At 48.8% G+C, this 8,659-nt stretch overlaps 1 pseudogene; it reads right to left on the bottom strand.

The window, feature by feature from the left end:
- Positions 1-5,036: 5,036 nt before the first annotated feature.
- Positions 5,037-7,091, bottom strand: LOC146196558 (uncharacterized; annotated as a pseudogene).
- Positions 7,092-8,659: the final 1,568 nt, after the last annotated feature.

Below are 8,659 nucleotides of genomic sequence, written 5' to 3'. Positions count from 1 at the left end.
TGGCATCCGTGATATTGCGTGGGTTTGCCAACAACTACATAAAAAAAAATGAATTACATATGTGGTGAAGCGACGCCGAAAGGGCCGAATAAAACTTACCTCCAAAGGCAGTTTTCATTTCGTTAGCGCATTTTCTGAAGATATCCGAGGGCCCTTCTGCACTGTGAAGTTCCCCGCGCACTCCACGCACGTGCTGGCTTCGTACAGTTTCTGACCGCGCACCAAGCAGTTATTCTTAAATCAAGTCTCAACTTTCCCGATCACGCGAAATCCCCCGAACAGCGCGCGCTGTGGAGCTTGCTTAGCTATGGCTGTTTTTCCGCGCACTGAACCGTCACCACTTATTTCGACGCAACGAGTAGGAAATAAAAACTACGGTAGAACTGCCGAGCGCCGAAAAAGCACGTGCACGCAAGGCCTGACGCCTTAGGGTACATCTCCATATACAGCCTGCTCGTCCCGTCCTGGGGAAGACGTGATTTTTTTTTTTTTTTTTTTAAGAGCCTTTCTATTGACCAACGGAGCCCAGCTCTCGGTTGTCGCTTCTGGGGGGGTCTAGCATGCCGTTTCCACATACGCTGCCACCGAGGGGAAAAGCCAGTGCTGCGCATTGCACACTGGCTTAGTTTTTGTTTTATTTATGTCTTTACTTTCAAAGTGCCATATTGTTCGGGTTCCGAATTCCTACTTCAAAGGAAAAAAAAAAAAACGTAGAGCCGCCAGCAGAAGCGCTCGCGCGCCGACGATGCGCTGCGCCCAAAGCGCCGGCGGCCTTCTACCAGACGGCATGAATGGGTATCGGCTTTCTTCGCTTTGTTTTTGGTTTATTTTTCAACACGCACACATGGTACATGTGTCTGTTAAGTACGCGTGTGACACGAGGCAGGAAATGACCGACAAAAGTTTTCTTCTCACAAGGTTTCTGCCGAGAAGAGTAGACTTCGCGTTCACTCCGCCGCCTCTCTTCGACGAGCAGACATACCACATACGGGTGCGCCGGCGGGAGGTGGCTCTACTTGTTCCGGAGCAGTGGCGCCTCCATACCAGCGCACTAGGGCATTTCTTCAGTAAATTTGGAGTTACTCAAGTGCAGCAGTAGAATGCGTAGCTTCTTGTGCTTTGGGACGTTAAACCCCACAAACCAACCAACCATCTTTTGTAAATGGCAGGCCAACTGAGCACATTTAGTCTTCAGTAAATCGATTAGGTCGTTTGTAGAAATCAATATAACACTGGATTTTTGCGAAGCCGGCAAGCAGAGAGTAAAACTAGCTAGGAAGAGACTGAAATTGCCGTTATTATTTTGGAAACTTTCAAGGAACGTTAGGAGTAACGCTCAAAACGCAAGGGCGACCACAGTTGCAAGCTGGCCTCGAAAAGAAGCGAGTGAGAGTCAATAAATAGTCACGTACGTGTTATAGGTACTTGTAGTTGCCGCTTCTGTAATGGCAAAAACGAGGCAGCAGCACAAACGCTCGCTCTTGAAAAACAAAATAATAATAATAAAAAAACATCGGTACAGCGACTAATCTTGCTGACTCGCTGTTCGAATTTCGGGAAGAGATCTCACGCGTAACGCATGCGCATAGTTTCTGAATATTACCTAGAGGTATAGCTGGCGCCACAGTCTATGCGTTTCTAAAGCCCCTCTGTCCTTGCGTTTCTCTAGAGAGAGAGAAAAAAAAACTTATTCGTCAGCGATTTAGATTGTTTTTGCCTTGGGCTGCATTCAGCTGCTCCAGGTGGCCGGCAGTCCAAGTCTGTCAGCCACCTCTTGCGCTCTCGCCTTGTCAGATAGAAGGAAAGATGCACTAGGTGCGATCCTCCTGTGAGATTACAGACCTCGAGGTTGCCGAGGCCCGGGACTGGACGTCTGGGCCCCGGCTGGCGAGTACAGCTTCCCAGTGTTCCAGCGAGGGAGATGGTACAAAATTTAGAGAACCCTTCATAGGAGGTTTTGTACTTGATTTGGCCAGTGTTGTACCGAAAACGTGGCTTCTGTTTAGGAACCCTGCACCGCCATGCTCTCCTAGATACGCGGATGAAATTAATTCAAATGGTGTTGTCCTCTTTTATTTATTTATTTTAGAGCGCAGCTCTTTGGCGCCCGTTCCTGGGTTTCGCGTCGTCATCAGCGTCGGCCGCGTCAGCCTCGTAACAAGCTCCGCCCCCCCCCCCTTTCATCCCCCCAGTTCGAGCCGGCGCTTCGGCAACCGGAGTCTCGCAGGAAGAGGGGAGGGGGGAGGGGTACACTCAGCGGCGAACGATGGGGGCAGGAGCGCGCGCAGCACCCGGAGAACACGAGGAAAGGAGGGGGGGGGGGGGGCGGAGGCATTGCTAGCAGCGACTGACTGATGCCGCTGACGCCGCTACCGAGTCAAAGCAACGTGACTGCGTAGATTGATTTATAGGAAGGGAAAGGCGCGGTAACTGTCTCACTTGTTTTCTGTGGACACCTCAACCGCGCCGTAAGGGAAGGGAGGAAGGTGGAAGTGATAGTGGAAAGAGAGAAAGAGGAGCCGTAGTGGAGGGCTATGAAGTAATTTCGACCACCTGGGGATCTTTAACGTGCGCACGTGACTGCGTAGAACACATGATTTATTTACAACATGATTTATTTATAGGAAGTGAAAGGCGTGGTAACTGTCTCACTTGTTTTCTGTGGACACCGCAACCGCGCCGTAAGGGAAGGGAGGAAGGTGGGAGTGAAAGTGTAAAGAAAGAAAGAGGAGCCGTAGTGGAGGACTACGGAGTAATTTCGACCACCTGGGGATCTTTAACGTGCGCTGACATCGCACAGCACACGGACGCCTCTTCGTTTCGCCTCCATCGAAACGCAGCCGCCGAGGTCGGGTTCGAACCCGGGTACTCCGGAACAGTAGTCCGGCGTCTTACCACTGCGCCACCCCGGCGGGGCAGAACACCGTCGCCGCCATGTGTCGCCATACAGAAAGAGGAGGAGGGGTCCCCCCTCTTCCTGCGTGGCGGCGAGGGTGCTCTCTGGTTGCCGGAACGCAGGCTCGTTTTGAGCAGATCACGGTGCGTGCATTCCGTTCTCACTCGCTTCACTCGCTAGCGGCGTCAGCGGCATCAGTCAGTCGCTACTATCTGTTCATCGCGCAACATTCCTATGGGCCCACGCGCTGCCTCCCGCAACCATTTATCCGACCACAAAGCTTCTTTCATGACAGCCAAGAACTGTTAGTGGAGTGTTTCTTGGAGGAATACGTGTGAAAAATTAAAAAAAAGTCTGTAATTGTACACATGTTTCTTGCTCGAAATCTTTGCCTCAATCTATCGAAAAGGTGAAACAGCTGATGAGCTGCGCTCAAATTTCGCATTAGGAGGTAACGTAATGGTGGGCAATTTTTTTTACTTAAACGAATTTAAATCATTTGTTTAACTCAGGCGGAGGCCCTCAGAGCATTTCTCTGAGGTTCGTCTCGAGAATATTCGGACTTTTGTTACTGAATCTATGTTCTATGTCCGACAGCATCCGAAGCCAAATATGAATTAGACCTCATCTCCCCGCCATTTTGACGCCTCTCCGCGGTAGGTGAAATGCGGCACCGTCAGCTTTCACCAGGCATATTATTCAGAAATTCGGCGGCAGCCTGCTCAGTGTTGACGTGCTATGCTGTACTTCCGTTGACCACGGCACTTGACATGACGTCACGGTCATGTCATGTACGCACTCTTCAGTCGTAGCTAGACCCTGTGCCAGGAGACTGATCCAGAGTTTGCCGGAGCATTAAACACCTTTAGTTGTTTTGGATTTTGGAGAAAGGAGGTTGCAGTATCTGTCTCACTTCAATTCGAACGAACGGCGTACAATTGGAGGTAGTAAATTCATTATCCATTCGAATCCCTATCGCTAACTAGCCACCAACTTCCCTACGTACAGGTGCTAAATTCTAAGCGAAATTATATGACGACACCGTTAACATTGCCCTAATAACGGTTGTGTCACAGTTTCGGTACGAAATCACATGCGTATTGTTTTTTTTTTTTTTTTTTCTCGCGCGTTTTCCTCAATTCGGGGCTGCAAGGGCGGCGACGCCTTTTTTACTGAAGGAGCTGTATATATATTTTGAAACGGTCCTAATTCATGGCGTCTCTAGTTTGGTTGTCTTCCGCACTGCACGACCACGGTCGTCATAGTGTGCCGCACGAGATATTGAGCATTTGCGAATTTAAATGAATCTCGGATATACGTCACCTGAATTACTTGACGTTTAAGAGTCTCTGCTCTTATGTATAGGAGTTAGCAAGCAAATATACAATGCGGTCACAGAACAATTTGTAAGTATAGTTTTGTCAACTTTTCTTTTTTCATACACGCACATCTTCCCCTTCATGCAATTTTTCGTGCTTACCTAAGGGACTCTGTCGCAACTTATAGTTCTGTCCTAATCATACAAAATTAGGCTGTACTTACTGCCTCAGTCATATGTGACTTTACTGGCGTAGCAGTTTGGACTAGTTAGCAACGCTAAAGCAAGAAAACCAAGACTTACCAAGGTATAAGAGCTTCGTAACCCTTACTAGCAGACTATTGTTTTCCACTAACGTATATGATATAAGAAAAATAAAACTTTTGAAAGCGTCTTTAGCTCTCTGAAGCGGAGTGAAATGTGCGCTGCTTCCTTGCTTGAAAGTTAAAAAAATACAGCAAAGAAAGAATCTAAAAGCGCCAAATAAATAAATCTGCCTATAGGTATGGGCTAGGTATGAGACTTACAACTTTCTGTCCCTATTTTCGCTGTTTTTGTAAAAGTTAGGACCTAACCAATGTCCACTAAGACATTTAAACCACGCAAATGCGCTTTTTGTCGTCGTCCATTAGACAACATAATCTAGCAGATGAGGAAAAAGAACAACAGCATGCCCCACAGCAAGACGTTTATTGAAGTCATAGTAGTCTTCTATTTCGTAAGTATACGCGGGCAGCCACCTCAGCTGCCGCTAGTGCGATTTCTGTATGTATGAATGGAAAAACTTTATTTCATCAGACAGCAGCTTTGGACTGTTCCGTGCTAGAGGGCCATCAGCCCACGGCCGATGGCGACCTAGGTGGCCCACTCCACTTCCCTGGTCTGGACGACCGGGTCAGAACTGGCCAACACGGCCTCCCACTGCTCGAAATAACGATTCCGCATAATATCCACCAGCGGCGGCGCTATGCTGCATTCCCATAAGACATGGTCATATGTTGCCAGCTCCTGGCATCCTCTACACTCCGGATTAATTTCTTCCGGGTATATTTTGCTCAATATATAGGGATTCAGGAAAGAGCGGGTCTGCAATCTTGCGCAGGCACAAGGCGCAGACACATTCTTGTGCCTTGACCAGTTGCTTGCCCGGGGCCGGATAAATCCTCCGCTCGCATTTATAGTGATTTGTGATATCGTGAAATGATACCAGCCCATCTCTCGTGGACCTCCCCAGAACCGCCGGCTCATCTGCTCGGCTGACGAAACCTCGAGCATTTATGTGAGCCGCCTCATTCCCAGGGTTCCCGAGTGTGCCAGTATCCATTCCACCTATAAGCTATCATCCCTTGACGTGATTGAAAAGTTGTGCCGCTATACCAGATATTCTGCCCCTCGCCAAATTTCGGATGGCTGTTTTTGAATCGCTGAATATCAGGTCGGCGTTGGTGTGAGATATAGCTAATGATATAGCTGCTTCCTCTGCAGTTGCGAAGAAACGGGTTCTGACTGATCCAGAGGTCACCGATCGTCCTCGTCCGCCCACCACCACAACTGCAAATGCATCCTTGTCCTTATAATCTGCGATGTCTACATAGATGGCCCCTTTGTATGGTTCCCAAACTTAGCTGGCAAAGCTCTGGCTCTTGCCTTCCTGCGACCTTCATGATATACCGGATGCATATTCTTAGGCACAGGCTTTATGTGCAACCCTTTGTGCATTTCCCGCCCCGCCTGAACTTTCATGTCCCCGGCTGGAGCCTCAACCCCAATGCCGATCTTCTCCAATATGTCCCTTTCCGCTTTTGTTTTCGAAAGCCTACCAAGTTGCATCACCAAGTGTGCCTCCCGTAGTTCTCCAGGGTGTTGTGCACCCCTAATCTCAGCAGCCTTTCGGTGGACGCATTATTAGGTAACCTCAGGGCCGCCTTATATGTCTGTCTAATTATAGCCTCCACCTCTTTTTTTTCCATCACGTCCAACTTCTTATAAGGTGTCGCATATACTATTCTACTGTTCACAATGCCTGCACCAGCTGACATAACTCTTTTTCCCGCACCCCTCCCTTACGATTGACGATTCTCCTCAAAAAGTCACACGGTAGCATTTATCATATCCTTAAGCTTTCTTAAGGCCTCCGTATTCTTCCGGTTAGTCTATGCCGATCGTTTGAACCTCAGCGACAAACGCAGCCCCCCCCCCCCCCCCCCCTTCCCTTTACGTCTAGCGACGGTGGCGGCTCATAGTGCCTCGCATGTCTCCCTCTTGGTTTATCTTTAACTACAAAAAGCTCGGACTTCGACTGAGAGCACGAAAGTCTCGCCTCTCCAGCTAGCTCCTCCACAATATCCACTGCCTGCTGCAGCATATCCTCGAGTTGTCCATTGCTACCCCTGGTGGCTACATAGAGATGTCTTCCGCGTAAAATGTGTGTTTCAAACCAGATACTTCTTCCAGCCTCGGCAGTATATTGATCAAGGCTAGATTAAAGAGGAACGGCGATAAAACCGACACCTGTGGTGTCCCCTTGCCTCCCAGCGGGAAGGGATCCGATAGATTCTCCGATCGCAACCTCCGCAGTCATGTTATTCAAACATTATCTGATGTACCGGAAGATCATACCCCCGGCCCTATGTCTGATAGGCTCCTCAATATCGCCTCATGGGCAGCATTGTCGAACGACTTAGTAAAGTCGAACCTCAATATTGCCTTGGTGCCCGTGCCGTAACCAAGATCAACCACGTCCTTTTTAGTTGTAACATGACGTCCTGCGTTGACAAATTGGCCCTGGAACCAATCATTGTTTGCAGGTATCAATTTCTTGTGTTCCGCATAAGCCTGGAGCCTGTTGAGGACCACGTGCGCAATAACTTTGCCCATGCAGGACGTCAGCGAAATGGGGCGCAGATTCTCGATACATAGTTTCTTTCCTGGCTTAGGAATAAATATAATCTTAGCATGCTTACATTCTGCCGGAATCTCCCCGGCCTCCCAATAATGTTCATCAGGTGCGTGAGTACCTCTACAGATTTGGAGTACAGGTTCTTTAGCATTTTGTTTGTAACCCCGTCAGGACCCGCTGCCGAAGTAATATGAAGCTGCCCCATTGCAAACTCCACTTTTGCCAGTGTAAAGTCCGCATCTAATTCTAGGTTTTCCTCCTCCGAATAATCCGGCATGCAACCGCCTCGCCCGTCGTTTATGTAAGAATCCCGGAGCTCCTTTAAAAACTCCCCAGTTGTGCTGGATATACTGATGTATTAATCTAGCCATTTTCCTCTTTGGCGCCGACTTGGTTGCTGCAGGCACTAAAAGGTTCCTTAACAGCTGCCATGTCTTTTTGCATCCGAATTTGTCATTCATCCAATCGCAAATCTGCCCCCACTGCTTACATTGCAAGTCCAACATATAAGTTTAGATTTCTCGTTCTAGCTTGGCAATCCTCCTGCGGAAGACCTCATTATCTTCTTGCTTATTCCACCTCCTCATGAGACTTGCATGCGCTTCCCACATGTGTAACAGTCTAGAGTCCGCAGTAAAGCCTTCCTCCTCCATCAGAACCTCTTTCGCAGTATTCGTAACATCCTGCTTGAGCGCCTCAACTGAGGTTCTTAAGTCCGTGATTTCCCCATTAGCTGTGTTCTCTCTGACTTTCCTAAATCTGTCCCAATCCGTCACTCTAGGCTCCTTCACCTTGTATTTCTGCTTCGTGACACTAAACGACGTGGAGAGGATATAGTGATCACTTCCCAGCGCTTGTCCTGTGTTCGCCAATTTGCATCCCGATACCCTTCACAAGCGCGATGTCTGGAGATGTGCTCATGCTCACGCTGTTGCCTGTCCTCGTGTGATCTAATGGGTTGTTCAAGATCATCCACCGTAGGTCCTGGGCCACCTGCCAAAGCCGATTGCCCTTTGGGCTGGCTCTGATGTCACCCCACTCCGGACGATGCGCATTAAATCTTCCACAACAATGAGCTGTGTCCTAGCCGCTAGACTTTCGGTCTTATCAGAAGCTCTGGCAAACCCACCCCTTTATCTCTTGGTGAACAATAGACATCTAGAATAAATAGACTCTTATCGCCCTTTAATTTGGGAAGAACCTCTAGAAGGACGTAGTCCTCCCCACTGCCGCCTATGGTATGCTGAATTTCAGTGGTTTTGCTTTGGACTAGCACAGCCGTTAAGACGCCTGATACGCCTCCTGGATGAAACTCTGGCGGTGTACATCCCTTATATCCCGGTAATTTCATAGATCTACTGGCCTCCTGCAAAGCTATAATGTCCGACTTTCAGTCCAGGTTTTGTATAACTGCAGGTTCCCCCGCTTGCGGCGGAAGCCCCTGCAATTCTACTGCCAAACCTTAATTTTCTGGCGAGGGGCCATGATCAGCGTTGACTAACGTCGTCGCTTGGCCGACACCGGAAGCCAGGCTAGCCTCCAGCAT

Source organism: Amblyomma maculatum, chromosome 3 (genome assembly GCF_055883805.1).
Source record: "Amblyomma maculatum isolate TAMU_Amacu chromosome 3, ASM5588380v1, whole genome shotgun sequence".
In the NCBI taxonomy this organism is placed as follows: Eukaryota; Metazoa; Arthropoda; class Arachnida; order Ixodida; family Ixodidae; genus Amblyomma; species Amblyomma maculatum.
Note: the sequence above shows the minus strand (reverse complement) of the source record. Positions and strands in the feature narration are given on the sequence as shown.